General features: G+C 34.7%; 1 pseudogene; it reads right to left on the reverse strand.

Moving 5' to 3' along the window:
• Window positions 1–16,160: 16,160 nt before the first annotated feature.
• Window positions 16,161–16,449, reverse strand: LOC125096238 (mth938 domain-containing protein-like; annotated as a pseudogene).
• Window positions 16,450–16,934: the final 485 nt, after the last annotated feature.

Below are 16,934 nucleotides of genomic sequence, written 5' to 3' on the forward strand. Positions count from 1 at the left end.
ATTTCAGAAGTTTCCAGTATTTTCAGAGAGACAAATACCATATGATTTCACTTATACATGGAATCTAAAAAACAAATGATTAAACAAACAGACAAAAAACATAATCAGACCTATAAATACAGAGAGCAAACTGATAGTCACCAGAGAGGAGAAAAGTGAGGGGATGAGCAAAATGGGTGAAGGCAAGTGAGAGATACAGGCTTCCAGTTATGGAATGAATAAGTCAGGAGAAAAAAAAGGCACAGCACAAGGAATATAGTCAATGATATTGTAGTGGTGTTATATGGTCACAGGTGGTAGCTATACTTGTGGTGAGTATAGCATAACGTAACGTATACAGATGTTGAATCGCTATGTTGTATACCTGAAACTAACATAACATTGTATGTCAACTATACACAAATAAAAATGTTTTTAAAAAGAAGTTACCAGTCTCTCCATAGTTTCGTCATGTGAAGGTCTTATCCTAATAAAGGTAGATTCTTCTACATGAGCTGTATGTAAACAACACACATGAAATAAAGGAACACACATGAAAAGAACACACATGAAATAACCTGAGAAGTTATCTGACAAGTTATTGTAAGCCACTGAGTTGTTTTGTTTTTTAGTTGTTTTTTTTTTAGCTGAAGATAGGAAGATCAAATTGCCTGTATTTGAAAATAATCATAAAACGTGAAAAATAGGCCTTCCGTATTTTTGATAAGTGAGGACAAGCAATGCCTCCCAACCATCTGTACTATATTTGCCCTCTGAGATCATTGATAGCACCAACATCTTACAAATGAAGACTTAGTTATTCCTAAGAAAAATAACTTCTTAATGATGCTGAGCTCTAAAACATGAAATAAAAGTTGCAACAGAGATTTATGGTCTCATATTTAAGCAGAAGTGCAAGCAAGACTATTAACCATCTGAGCTTTCTATTGGGAAAAATTACAGCAAAAAATAAGAAGACTTCCCATAAGAGCTAGAAGAATATGTGAAGAAATAATATGTGCAAAGAGAACTTGAGAACAGGAACACTAGTCAGGATCTGAACTATGATGTCAACATCCAACATACTGAAGCTGGGTTTGTACGCCAAGAAGGGAGACAATGGGAGCTGTGAAATTCAGTCATCATGACTCATTTAGATGGCAGGCAGAATAGTCAACTTGGTAGCAAAAATAATTATCAACTAACTTAGTCAATAAATTGTTAAAAAAATACTTTACAGGAAATCATTGTTAGCTCCTAATTTAGTACCCTGCATCTTGCTGAATAAGTTGTATTTGATAGTTGGCAGATAATTGTCCCATAGTGTTCTCTAATATCTTTGGAATAAACAGGTGGAAAGCTTATTAGAACTTAAAAGAAACTAGCAAAATCAAATTTCAAAAATTCATTAGTTTGTAAATTTCAGAGAACAAAACTACAGTGAACATACTTTAAGGAGAAATAAATCTATTTTCCTGCTGTATTAGTTTTCTATTGCTACGGTAACAAATTATCACAAACTGGGTGAACTAAAGCAGCACAAGTTCATTGTCTTATTATTTTGTAGGTCAGAAGGGTCTTAACTTTACTAAAATCAAAGTTTTTGCAGGGCTGTGTTCTTTTCTGGAGGCTCTAGGGGATAATATGCTCCCTGCTCATTTGAGTTGACAGAATTTAGTTCCCTGTGCTCTAAGTCTAAGGGTCATTCCAACTTCTAGGAGCCACTCACACTCCACAGCTTGTGACACCTTTCTTCTACCTTCAAAGTCAGTAAGGGCAGGTTGACTTTCTAACCGAGGTTGAATTTCTAAGAAAGATCTCTCCTTCTTCAGTCTCTTTATACTAAACCAGCTGGGAAATGTTCTTTGTTTCTAAGGAATCCTATGATTGATTGAGCCTTCTTTGGACAATCGGTGATCATCTTACCATCTCAAGGTCTTAAACCTTAATTACATCTACACATTCTATTTTGTTGTGAAACATAATGTATTCACAGATGCAGGTGATTAGGCGTGGACATCTTTAGAGCGACATTATTCTGCCAACAGCACCTACTAAATGGCCAATCCAGCATTCATAAGCAAAAGAGTAAGAAAGGAAATGGATATAAATAAGACAACATTTAGAAGTAGGAATGGATACTTGCTTACATCACAGAGAATCTGAAACTTGACATAAGATCATAGTAATGGTTTGAAAGGTCAAAAACTCCCTAAATACCTGTGGCAAATGGTAAAGATTGACAGACCACCTCTACTTATCACCTATTTCCCCTGTAGCTGCTGCTTCTATATAGGATCTAAAAGCCAAAAACTCAGTTTTCATATGACAGTATTTAGAAATCTTATTTTTTTATCAACCTCTATGCCAGCATTCTGTAAATTTAATTTCTGGGTCACCTACAATAGAAAGACTTAGAGTGATTGTTAGTAGTACAGATCTCTGGGACTGTCCCTAAGTACTAAGTAAGAATTGGAGGGGGGGGGGATGTGTGTATGACCTGGTAAACTTCGTTTTTAACAAGCTTCCAGAGTGATCCTTATTCATAAAATTTGCAAACTGCTGCTATACTAGATAGAGTTGTCTTTAGAAATCAGATTTTATTTTTTTGACAAATCATTAAAAGACATTGAATCAAATAGACCAGGAGAGAGCAAAATGCTGCAAGGGGTAAGTATACAATTTACATTTACTAGTTACCTATTTCTTTTTTCTTAGTTCAATATTTAGTATACAAAGAACAAAAGATATCCCAACAAAGGACTCCAACTATTTCTGTTTACCTTCAACCTATCACTGATATTTTACTTGGAGAAATGAAATAGACTGGCCTAGAATACAGTAAGATATAGTCACTGCTCTTAAAACTATAAATGGATAAAAGTCAAATGATTACTAATAATTTTAATTTATACTTTTGAATTAAAGGAATTTATTAATTTGATAGTTATTTGGAGCAATTGTTAAATATATGTTTGGACATCCAGTGGGAATGTAGTGCTTAAATTTTTACATTTATCTCATATCAATGCTTCTGATCCTAAATAAATAAATAATTTAAGGTATTTGTGGAAGGAACAATTATTTTCATTCAGATTATTTTAAATTAGACCAAAATTACTATTTCATATTTCTTGTGTTTGTAAAGTGTGAAGATTATGTGCCTAAAGATGTTTTCAAATAACTTTTTTTTAATTGATCTTTTAAGTAATTAATGGTTATAACTGAAATCCCACTTTGGAAGCAGCAAAAATATTTCATAACTATTAGATATCAGAGGCTTTATTTTTCAAATGCAAGTAAAACACCAAAGTATGATGAATTATTAGGTTTACAAAAGCAGCATGAACTAAATTTAGCTGCATGACAATTAACTTACTCATCTTTGTTCCACCTGCCCAAACAGAGAACAATTTTAAGGACTTTAAAAAGCAGTAGCAAATTTCCAATATCATTTTTTATGTTAGTAGTTACAAAAATATCTAATTAATTCAGTCTTGCCGCAGAACTATCACAGACAGATTCTAAACAGGGTGTTAATAAACAAATGCCTAGCCTAGTAAAAAGTGTCGGCATGATCTATATATACACACACATAGCAGGAACAGGAAAACTGTGAAGAAGGCCACAAGCCTGGGTCTTCAGTCACCCTGTAAATCACTCCTGCTTTGTTCTCCAGATAATAATGGAACCAAAATGAATGAGTGATAGAGGAACTCAGGAAGGTTTGTGAAAGAAAGAGACAAATAAACAGCATAGCCTAACTATGTCAGAACTATACGAAACCATAAATTTAATCATACCTGAAGCAAATAGCAAATATTAAAATTAGAGTTTTCTAGGGGCAGGGGATGAGAAACCAGACAATATAATCAGAAAATGTTCTATGTCAAATGGAGCCATTTTAAAAGTTTTCAAGGTCTTATGTTTGAGAGAGTAGGAGATGCTGTTCAAATAAATTTGTACAATGCTAAATATGTTAAAGACTCAGTTTATCTTGGGAATAAAGTAAATATTTTACCCGCTAGATTAAAAAAAAAGTACATAAGTCTTACCTAGTAATAGAAGTATGTCGCCTCGATTTCCCATTTGCAATATGTTGAAAACATCATTAACCTGATATCTTCTCTATGTTGGGAATATGTGATTAGGAAGCCTGAAATTATGAGAATCAAGACACAATATGAAAACCAGAAATTCTGGGAGGGAAAAATGTTTGAGGACAGAAATATTCTACAAACCCAAGGAGATAATGAGGAGTTTCTGAAACTAAGTTCTCAGCTCAGAGAATTCAAGACTTATGTCAGAATTTTTGTTTGTTTTTAATGGCCAACATAGTGATACACCTCTTTGAGTTTGTTGTACAGAGCTTTTGGTCTTAATAGTGTGCTTAATTAATATGCACAGCCCTTTCTTCCTCATATGGGCATAAGTCACATAGTCAAATACCTAAAAGTTATAATTTTAGGTAGCTTAAATAGAAAAATGGAAGACTCAGAAGACTCATGCTTTAATATCCACCCCATTACTTATGAGGCCATGGTTGTGAGGAAATCATTGTTCTCTCAATGTCTTAAATTCTCACCTCTAAATGCAAATGGCATTGTTCTCTAATACACACTTGTAGCTCCACACAGACCCTTTCAGATCCATTATAGCATTTCTGTATATTTCTGTATTCAATTCCTTAAGCTTTTGTCTAACTTTGCTTTTGTTTCCTACGGCTTATAGTGTGACTCTTTAGAGACCTGATCTGGGTCCCTCAGTGCCCAAAGATGTAGTCCATCACCCCTGGAAAACATAAGTCATCACTCCACAAACACCATCAGAGCAGCCCTGAGCTAAGAGCCAATGATCAGGCTTAAGCTGTCCTCTGTAAGGCATATCCTGAAATTGCACCCACGTCTTCTTCCTTGGCTTCTTCTCTCTGTCCTGCTTGCTCCACTCCCATTTGATTTGGCTGGGATCACTTCCTTAATAAATCATTTGTACAGGAATATTTGTCCTAGGGTCTGCTTTTGGGGATCCCAACCTAAGACACTTACAATACTGACTTTTAAAATGACTGTGTTTGAACATAGAACCATTTAGAATTAGATGTGCCTCCCCAACTCAAGCACTCTCTATGTACTACTTGCTTTAGATAAGGAATAAAATGTATGACTTTATACTATCTCTCTGAAAACTTGGTAAAATATTTTTACTTGTATTTGTTTGTTTTATGCTCTTTTAGGAGTCCTCTGCCATTTACAAGTTATATAAAGGCTCTTTAAAATCTGAAGTACAATTATAAAGTATGTCTTTTACTTAGTAATATGTATTTTAGGATCTTCTGTGTCTTTTAATGGCTTGACAGCTCGTTTCTCCATTAGCATTGAATAACAGTCCATTGTCTGGATGTCCCACAGTTTATTTATCTATTTACCTGCTGAAGGAAATCTTGTCTGCCTCCATGTTTTGGCAATAAATAAAACTGCTATAAATATCTGTGTGCATTTTTTTTTAAAGATTTTATTTATTTGACAGAGAGAGAGATCACAAGTAGAGAGAGAGGAGGAAGCAGGCTCCCTGCCTGGCAGAGAGCCGGATGTGGGACTCAATCCCAGGACCCTGAGATCATGACCTGAGCTGAAGGCAGAGGCTTAACCCACTGAGCCACCCAGGCAGCCCTTTGTGCATTTTTGAATAGAAGTAAGTTTTCAACTCTTTTGATTAAATACCATTGAGTGTATATGTCACATTTAATTGTAAGAAACCAACAAATTGTCTTCCAAAGTGGCCATACTGTTCTACATTCCCACCAGCAATGAATAAAAGTTTCTGTTGCTCCATATTGTCACCGGTATTTGGTGGTGTCAGTATTCCAGATTTCAGTCATTCTAATAGGTGTTTAGTGGTATCTCCTTTTTGTTTTAATTTACATTTTTCTGATGATATATGTCATGGAGCATCTTTTCACGTGCTCTTACATGATCTGTATATCATCTTTGGTGAGGTGTCCATTAAGGTGTTTGGCCAGTTTTCTAACTGAGTTATTTGTTCTCTTATTATTGAGTTTTAAGAGGTCATTGTATATTTTGGGTAACAGTCCTTTTGCAAATATTTTCTCCCAGTCTTCCCAGAGCAGAAATTTTAATCTTAATGAAGTCTAGATTATCATTTCTTTTATAGATCATGCTTTTGATGTTGTATCTAAAAAGTCCTCTCATGTCCCAGGTGATCTAGATTTTCTCTCATGTTATCTTCTAGGAGTTTTATAGTTTTGCATCTGTAACCCATTTTGAGTTAATTTTTATAAACTAAAAAAAAATGAACTGAAATAAAGAGCACTTTATGTAAAAGTGCAAAAACAAAAAAAAAAGAGCAGATGTTAGCTATTTTCTCATATAGTCCATAGAACAGATGATGTCTTTTGGATTTCCAAATAGAATATTTAAAATATTAATTTTGGGCGCCTGGGTGGCTCAGTGGGTTAAGCCTCTGCCTTCGGCTCAGGTCATGATCTCAGGGTCCTGGGATCGAGGCCCACTTCGGGCTCTCTGCTCAGCGGGGAGCCTGCTTTCTCCTCTCTCTCTCTATGCCTGCCTCTCAGCATCCTTGTGATCTCTCTCTCTCTGTTTCAAATAAATAAATAAAATCTTTAAAAAAAAATAAAATAAAATATTAATTTTAATTTTAAAAATTCTCATAAACCTTTATTGATCTACAAGTGTCAAGTCTAGAAATAATTGTTGGTTTTACAAAACAGTAACCTATAGTTGTTTCCTCTGAAGATAACCTAATCAATAAGATATTTGAGTAGCTCTATTACATATATACTGACTAAAAATAGTATGACCTAAGAACTATAAGTTATTAAGAAAGAAGTAATTTATTATTCCTGATAAAAAGGGAGTTTAGAGAAGGTTTCTTAGAAGTGGTAAAAATATAAGCACATGTTTCATTGATGAGTAGTATTGAGTCATCTGGAAGAAGAAAAGGAGATTTTTCCAGAAAGAAGAGATAGCATAGGGAAAAAAAAAAAAAAAGATAGAGAGAAACATGAGATGTATATGGGAAATATTGCTATGTGATTAAAACATGGGAACATGAAGGAATGTGGCAAAACTTTAGAAATGTAGATTATAAAAGAATATTTGATATACTAAGGATTTTGACTTTATCATTTTGATAATTTGAATCATATTATATTATATACATATTATATGTATATATAGCTTATGTCTTAGAAAAAAATAGAGAAATAATTTTGGAAATATTTTATAGAATGAATTAAAATGTAAAGATGCAGGAAGTTGAAAATTAGTAAGCCTCTTAAATGGGAAGCCATTTAGTAGTCCAGGCAAAAGACAGTAACCATCTAAACTGCCACAGTGGCAAGTACATACAGAGACCTAGTAAGTACTTGTTGACTGACTAACTGCTCCACTGCTATGGAGAAAGGAGAGTGATTAAATTCACTTCGTGGACTTTAAGAAAATGACAGTATCTGTTCGTAGAAAATAAGGAAGAAAACCGATTTCAAAAAGGTTCCTAGTTACTTAGATTGATAAATTAACAATGCTATTACTTAGAAAGTAAAAAGGTGTAATAGTTTTGGTAAGAAAAGAGATGTAGTTTGGTGTGGACAGTTTGCCATAGAAAGGCATGCAGATCTACCTATCACTGAGAGAACAAAGTCAGAGCTAGAGAAAAGCAACTGATTGACAAAGGGAAACATGGTATACATTAATGAAAGAGAATAGTGCATAATCTAGAGCAAGGAGAGTGGAGAACAGAGGAAAGAATCATGAAAAAAGTTTGTAGAGAGAGGAAAATGAGTTACTTCAAAGGGTAGGGAAGAATTAGAAAAGAGAATTCTAAGTTACCAGGGGAAAGTAAATTCAAGAAAGCCTTTGAACCTGACAATTAAAGATCATTAGTCATCCTGGTGAAACAATTTTAAGAATCCAAATCATATAAATGTGAAGAATGCACTAAAAGGTGAGAAATTAGTGATGATAATTTTAGACCCTCCCTTAAAAAATTTTGTGTGGGAAATAAAAGAGTGAATGAACTGCTAGAAAGAAACAGGCCCGGTAGTTTTTCTTTTTTTCTTTTTTCTTTTTTTTTTTCAGAATGAGAGGATTTACATATATTTGCCGACTAAGTGGAAGGAGCCAATAGAGATGAGAAACTGAAGGTATAAAGGGTCGAATGGAGAAGATGGCATCAATCTCCTGCCCCTGAAAATAGAGAGTTTCAATAGCAGAAGCAAAGGGAAAGTACTGAGCATGAAAAAAAGAGTATTTCTTTTTAAGTTTGGTTCTAAGAAAAAAGGGGAAAAAAGTAAAGATTAAATACTTCATCAGTTTATTAGTATTTTTGAAAAGACATTCTGTAGAACCTTCCTACTATGATTAGGAATTACATGAAAAAGCTCTGTGAATAAACAAGTTTAGGAAATGCTAGATTAGGGGCGCCTGGGTGGCTCAGTGGGTTAAAGCCTGTGCCTTCGCTCAGGTTGTGATCCCAGGGTCCTGGGATTGAGCCCCACGTCCGGCTCTCTGCTCGGCGGGGAGCCTGCTTCCCTCCTCTCTCTGCCTGCCTCTCTGCCTACTTGTGATTTCTGTCTGTCAAATAAATAAATAAAATCTTAAAGAAAAAAAAGGAGATGCTAGATTAATGAAGGGTATATAGTTTTCCTAATAAGAGCAATACTCAACACCTCCAGTCTATCTATTAATAATCTCTGAATTAGACATCTTTTATGCAACATTTTCTAAAATTCGCAGGCCACAGAATGCTGTTTTGATGAAGCATCTCATATGATTATAATGCCAAGAGTCTCTAATGTGATGCTGATTTATATGCTATAACCTTGTCTTTTGTCCTCTATCTTCAGAGTCTATCAGTCACTTATATTATACAGCATAAGTATTATATATCTAGGTAATGAATAAGGAACTTTGGGCTCCTGAGAAAATATACAAGCCATGGTCTCTATGGCTAAATTGCTTACTCCAATAACTTTAGATATTTTCAAAACAAAATAGCACAAGGAAGTTTGAGAATAAAGTCCTGACTCTTGATTTCTGCTCAGGTCATGATCTCAGGGCTGTGACATGAAGCCCCACACCAGGCTCTGTGCTGGGTTTAGAGCCTGCTTAAGATTCTCTCTCTTCCTCTCCCTCTGCACCTCCCCCATGGCACTGTGTCTCTCTTAAAAAAAAAAAAAAAAAGTACATTTCCACCTGAATGAGATCTTTCTTTTTTTATTCTTTTTTCTCTTTACCTTTCAGTGAAATAGTGCAATGTTTATGCAAGTAAATTCAGTTAGTCCACCATTACTCAAACGATCTTAATTAACACATCATGTGACTTGCAATGCACCGACAAGTCTGACTGAATTTTCTAGCTTTGTATGTTTAAGTTAGAACCCTCTCTAATTATTCTCATTATAGTTTATGAAATGATCTAATAAAATGTAAAAATAGAGCAATAATTATCTATTTAAAGATCATGAAAAACTTTCACATTTCAGCCAGCCATCATCAAAAATATGCATTCTAAAAAGAAAACAAAACTGTTGTCATTTGATGATTACTTGGAATAAGAATTATGCTTTAGGAAGAACACTAGGTCTGTTCAATTGAGAAATACTAATATAATTCTGAGAAAACATGAAAAATTACATGCCCTCCAAAAATAACAATAAAAATGAATACATATAACATTCATAAATTTAATTAAAAATAAGAGCCCCACTGTGTCTAATCACATAGGATGTTGTTTTTTATGGATAATAAATAATCAGTTTTGCTTATTTAAGAAAAGGAAAATAAATTTCAACTTCTAAAATAACAAAATAAAGAAAAAATCATTGTACTTACAGAAGGTCAGGTATTCCAAAAGATTTCCCTGGCCCCATATTCATTTTTTCCATTGTCCATAATATCCTTATACAAGCTTTACTCAGAGTTCCATAAAGCATATAGAAACCTAAATATGCTTGTCCTTATTCCTACAAGACTCTTCTATTTTACTTTGATTTTTGGTTATGTATCCCTTCTAGAAACCTGGTACAGGCCAGTTTGGATTTGGTGGAAAAGTAGATAAAATGCATAAAAATGGTGACTGCAGTATACATCACCTGCTATACGTTGTCCCAATCAAAAACAGCAATGAAGATTTTCTTGAGCCTCACTTCTCACTTAATTATTTAGTTTTTAAAACTAAGGAGAGCTTACAGTTTCCACAATCTTCAGTTGAGGAAATAGGAAAGAAAATGCTTTTTGGGGTGGGAGGATGGCTCAAGTTGAAGATCACTCCAAACCATGCTCATGGACAATACTTCATAAGAGCAAATATGTGTAAATTATAACTGAACTTACAGAGGTGAGAGGGAGAGAAAACCTAACCTTGAGTGGAAAGCATAGTTACAACCATAAATTTAAAAATTATTTATTCTCAGGGACAATGCCTTCTAAAACTTACTACATGACATTTATTCCTTTAACTGTCCTCCTCAATCTGACTGGCTTCTAAAGAGACCAAATTTATGTGGTTTCATGCAAGGCCTTTAATAAATAAATCTTAAGAATAGAGTAGTATATGAATTACATAGAAATGTCAGCCTTGAAGAGTGATCAGTGTCTGGGAGAATGGAATAATGGAGGGTATGAAGGCTAAATTTTGACATAACCTCAGTGCTACTATCCACTTCCATCTTTCATCCTTCAAGTGTCTCTTTTAGATGTTGAATTGTAGTTAATGAAGCAGTATATAAAATAACAATTATTTCAATTATCATTATTACTGCTCAGTGAGTCTATGTATCTCAAGTCACTTGCAACTACAATTACCCATTCTTTAAGGTTGCTAAGCCTCTTTATAGTTAATCTAGAGATAATTTATTATTTAACAATCTAATTCAAGACCTAATTACTTTTGACTCTCTAATAAAGTACAACTTTCCTATTTTTGTAGCTTCTATGGTACCCACAACACTTGAAAATAGTTTAGGTGTTCAAAATAAAAAGTACTGGAATCATGACATAAATAAATGGCTCCCTTCATTCATTTGCCATGTTTTATCAAGCAATAACCTAATTAAAATGTTTAATGTCTACAGAGCAAAACAAAAATAATGTGTGCTTACAGGCAACATCTTCTGCCCATATATAATATACATAAGAACATGCATACATTTTTTATACCATGAAACCATCAATATGACACTGTGAGAGACCATCTTATTGACTTTTAAGATTGGGGAAATAAAGCTGAAAGTGGTGAAATAGTTAACTATTGAAACTCATGGTGCTGTTTGAGGCCAGTTTTGTGTCTCCAAAGACAATTCTTTTCCCCAGACTGGTAGTCTAGCAGTGACTTCTTCCTCTGTTTCCATGACCTCTACCTTTCTAATCTCCTTCACACCTGTGTCATGGACTGCCTTGCATCATAATGAATAGTGATCAAACTAGATGTAGTTATCTGACAACTTCCCCCTTTGCATATACAACCACAAAATTTTCTGTGGTTTGTAATTACCAAAATATATGAGAGAATTTGAAAGCAGTGGATCATTAGTGGAAAGGAATGGATCATTAGAAGCATGAATAACCTCTCTGATTTGTAATTAAAAGAAAAGTCCAGAAATGTTTTTCCCCCAAATCACAGAAAGTGACAAAGCAGAAATTAGTGTGCTTGGTTCTCAACATGCTGTTTTGAGGTCTTTCACTTACGTTTTGTTGAGACATCTATCTTAAAATCAGTATAATTTCTGCTACTATGAAAGCACAAAATCACAGGGAATTGGCTGACTGGAACTTTGGGGAAGTTTGATACCTTTAAACTTGTTACATAAAATTATGTAAGCTCAGCCTGGTGTTTGTTACCACAGAAGTGATTTACTGCGCTTTCCTTTAAATATTCCTTACCTTCTCTGTGTGCATGTATTATAGTTATTTTGTAGTACCCTAAAGGATAAACAAGGAATCTGAGAATTATTCCTATATGGTGAAGATACTATATTTTCATCTTTAACTGATATATGAGAAACAATATATTATGTAACTATGTTTTTTAAAAAAAGCCACGTAGCTACTAAGCTCACACTTGTGAATCAAATATAAATGTATGGATAAAATATAAAATTTAGAATATGGCTCATTAACATTTTCCTAAGTTGAATTTCCTTAACACATTTTAGAGAAAGCTATTGAGAACTTGTCACAATAGCCTCTCAAAATTCCTGACAGTATGAAATGGTAGGTTCTATCCTTAAGCAGTTTTTATTACTTAGATATAACGAAAATATACCAAAATAAAACTTTCTATATACAATTTTCTCACATCAGCAACTGATTCAGTAATCTATTTCAAAATTCTTTTGTAAGGCATGGATAATTTATCTAGTCCCTGAAACAAAGATAGAATTGGTTTTCGTTTGTAACTTCAAAATATAGGAGAGTTAGAAATGTATATGTTAACATTTTTTATGAGTTTTAGAGTAATCAGGAAGATAAAAACAGTCCTTTGGAGCTCCAAGAAAAAAAAAACACTTTTTGTTACAACGCTGTGTAAAGACTCTGTAACCTTTGTAATATAAGAGGGATTAGGGGCGCCCGGGTGGCTCAGTGGGTTAAGCCGCTGCCTTCGGCTCAGGTCATGATCCCAGGTCCTGGGTTCGAGCCCCGCATCGGGCTTTCTGCTCAGCAGGGAGCCTGCTTCCTCCTCTCTCTCTCTGCCTGCCTCTCTGCCTACTTGTGATTTCTCTCTGTCGAATAAATAAATAAAATCTTTAAAAAAAAATTATAAAAAAAAAGAGGGATTACATTTTCTCACAAATGAGCTATTTCTATACAATTTCTTCAAAATATAGCATTCAAATTACCACCTCTTTGAACTTATAGGCCTATTCTCCTAAGCTTATTTTTTTCCTGACATATTTTTGAAGGTAGTATTAGAGTGCATATAATTATCCTGTCATACTTTGTTTTCAGTATACATTTTCTTAAAATTTTACCTCCAGATCTTCAAAATTTGGGGACAAACACTTTAAGTGTCTACTATTTGTGTCTTCCATTCAGCAACAAGAAAAGATGACAGAAAATTCATAGCTGTTAGAACAATGGTAATAAAAACAAACTCAGGAGGCAGTTGTTTTCTGCAGAAAGTTTTAAAAGTTGGTTTATGTTATTTTACATTTGCTTGGGGCTTGGTAGTTCATTAAGTATGTGCAAAGTATTATCTCATTTAATTCTTATATCAACCAAATGGTATATTTAGTATTACTTTTTTCTGTTTAATATATGAGAGAAATGAACCCCACAGAAGTTAAACAAATTGACCAAGGTCATGATAGGCTAATAAATGAAAAGAATAGCTTATCTTCACCTGCTTAAATTTTCATCCAGCCTTATCAAACAATTATAAGCTTCTCAAGATATGACTTTAATAATTTACAAGACAGAACAAATGTATGTATAGTTGTTGGTGGCCATATTTAACATTAGTCTACTTTACTATATTCCAGAAAAGGGGAGTCAAATGTTTAAGGAATTAGTGATATAGAGTCAGATGCATTTATTTACTAAATCATTCATTTAATACATGTTGGTGGAGTTCCAAGCATATGTCAAATACTTACTAAAAACTGAGTATAGAGGTGCTTGGGTGGTTCAGTAGGTTAAGCCTCTGCCTTCTGCTCAGGTCATGGTCTCAGGGTCCTGGGATGGAGCTCTGCATCAGGCTCTCTGCTCAGCAGGGAGCCTCCTTCCCCCTCTCTCTCTGCCTACTTGTGATCACTCTTTCTGTCAAATAAATAAATAAAATCTTTTAAAAAAATTAAAACTGAGTATAAAGGAGTAAATAAAGCAAAGGTGGTTCTATCCCTACTGAGCTTAAAATCTTACATAGACATAAGAGTAAAAAGCGTGTAAAAATTCTGTATCAGAATAACCTGATTTATTCTGGACTAACAAACATCTCTAACATTTCATTATTTTAATGCAATAAAAATTATTTCTTTGTTCATACCACATGTTTAATAGAATTCAGAGGTGGAACTCTGCTTGCTCATTGTAGTGGCTCAAGGATCCAAGCTGACAGATTCATTTTGTGTTATGGTTACATGATCACCAAGGCAAAGGGAAAGAAGCAAGGTGAATCACTTGCTGGCTTTTAAATCTTCCATTCAGAAATGACACAATACCTTCCACTCCCATTTCACTTGTCAGAGAAAGTCACATGACCACAATTAGCTTTAAACAGGGCCAAAAAGCACAAACTTATCATGTTTTAAGAAGCACCATAGGAATATATATGAATAATTCTAATAATTACCATTGGTCCTAAAGCAGGATGCATGCATAATATAGTATTACTAAGTAAAAAAGATGACTGCTATACAGACTTTAATGTAGCCCTCATAGTCTCTACCTCCTGGTATTCATACCTGTGTAAATTCCCTCTCTTTGTGTATGGGTAGAATCTCAGACTTGGTTCTAACTGAATTAATATTGTAAAGGTAGTCTGTGTGGGCTAGTATAACAAAATGTCAAAGACTGGATGGCTTAAATAACAGAAATTTCTTTCTTACATTTTTAGAGGTTAACAAGTCTAACCCATTTGATTTTTGGTGAGGATTCTCTTCCTGGCTCATAGATGGCCTTCGTCTTGCTACATACTCACATGGCCTTTCTTTAGTGCATGTTCACAGAGGGAAGATGGGAGCAAGCTCTTCTTATTTTCTCTTCTTATAAGGTAGTTAATCCTATGGAATCAGGACTCTTCCCTTAGGATTCCGTTTAACTTTACTTATTAGTGGCCCCATCCCAGATACCATCACACTGGGGATTATGGCTTCAACATATGAATTAGTGGTGAGAGGGATACAAATATTTAGTCTCTAATGGTGACAGATATCAGTTCATTGGTAATGCTACCTAAGACTGTAATTATCTGTTTAGTTGAGATTCTTTTCCTTGCTGTCTTTGAGGAAGGAAGGTGACATGTCGTGAGCTCACTTAGAGAAGGGGGCACATAATAAACAAATGAGGGTAACTTCTGGAAACAACAATTAAGAAACCAAGGTTCAGCCCAACAGCCTGAGAGGAACTGAATACTAAGTCATATGAGCTTGGAAGCAGATCTTTCCCCAGACTAGCAACAGATGAGATTGTAGCCATGTTAAATATTTTAATTTCAGCTTTATGTGGTCCTGAAGCAAAGAATTCAGCTTAGCTGTACCCAAACTCCAGATTTACAGAAACAGTGAGACATAAGTATGTATTGTTTCAAAGCACTATGTTTGTGATAATGTTGTTACATGGTAATAGATAATGATACAAGTACAGTAACAGAGTAATTAGTTTCTTGATAGGTGATATCACAGAAAGCCTCACAGATAGAGATGAAACTAAGTACTGTTTTTAAGAATAAGTAGAAATATTTAAGAAAGCCAAGAATGGAAGAGAAGGGAGTTATAGGAAAGGTGCAAGGATTTACAAGGGAGTCTGTAAGAAAGCATAGAAAAATGAAAGTATGGGGTGCCTGGGTGGCTTAGCGGGTTAGATATCAGACTCCAGATTTTGAATCAGGTCATGATCTCAGGGTGGTGAGATCCAGCCCTGCATTGGGTTCTATGTTCAGCACGGAGTCTTCTTGTCCCTCTCACTCTTTCTCTGCAACCCCCCTCACACTATCTCGCACACACTCTCCCTCTCTTTCTCTCTCTCTCTGTCTCTCTAAAATAAATAGTCTTCTTAAAAATAAAGAAAAATGAAAAAAGAAAGAAAATAGAAGTAATCAACATTGCTAAAATAAAGGGAATCCATATAAGGAAATGTGAGAGGATCTGCCTAGAATTCAAGCTAAAGAGATATAAAAGGATTTAGAATAAATGAGTGATATATTTATAATTATGAATTAAGTACACAAAAGCCATTCTTTTACTCTGTTTCTTAAAAAAAAAAGCGTATTTTTCCAGGTTTCATTTAACAGCAGGAATATTTTAAAACATTTAAGTCAACTATATAAAAACTTAAAAAATCATTCTTTATATAGCTTTATTATTTTTTTTAATCATTACTTAGTGATTTAGTCTCCTAAGTCTCTAACAGCAGGTGGAATGGAAGACCCCCCCCGCCATAGTGATGCCTTTGTCAGCCAAGGCATTATAGTCCTTTAACGCCTGCTCTGTCTGCAGGGCCCACACATCAATGCCTTGTTTTGCCAGGCACTTTGCAGTTAATTGGGCACCTTCAAAACCTCACTCATTCCTCCGCCAGTCACAAGGGTCTGCACACCCTTCTTGACAACTTTCTCCACATATGCAGCCTACATAAAAGGAGAATGCTCAGTTCCTTTATCTCTCCAATTGCAAGCCCGACTTCACCCTGGCCACACTTTGTAGACATAGGTTTTAGTAGAGCCTTGTAATTTCATTTGCCCCCATGATAGGGAAGCAATTTTAGGGGAAGGCATGAGGAATTTAACTGAATTCCAATGCCCTCTCTTTATGGGAATTGAGATCCCAAAGGGCTCCAAGGGTTACCTCTCTTTATATAGCTTTAAAAACAACCTGCCAACCCATAATACATCTACTGATAACAACATGGAATAAATCAACTATATTACTGAACAACCTAATAAGCTTTTCATTTCATTTTGTTTAAATAACAAATCCCTCTAAATAACGATCTTTTAAACTGAATATATTCAATAGCTGTTTCAATTATCTATTGTTGCATTACAAGTCACTCCAAAAGTTAATGGCTTGAAACAATATCAATTTGTTATTTCTGACAATTCTGTGAGCTGACTGGGCTCTTCTAGGTGGCTCTTCTCCAGAAGAGCCGCCAGCTGAGGTCACTCACTTGCGGCATAAGGCAGGTGGCCAGGCTGCATTACGGATCTGAGATAGCTTTACACACGTCTACCACCTCAGTGTTCTTCTACAGGGCATCTCT

Source organism: Lutra lutra, chromosome 3 (genome assembly GCF_902655055.1).
Source record: "Lutra lutra chromosome 3, mLutLut1.2, whole genome shotgun sequence".
In the NCBI taxonomy this organism is placed as follows: Eukaryota; Metazoa; Chordata; class Mammalia; order Carnivora; family Mustelidae; genus Lutra; species Lutra lutra.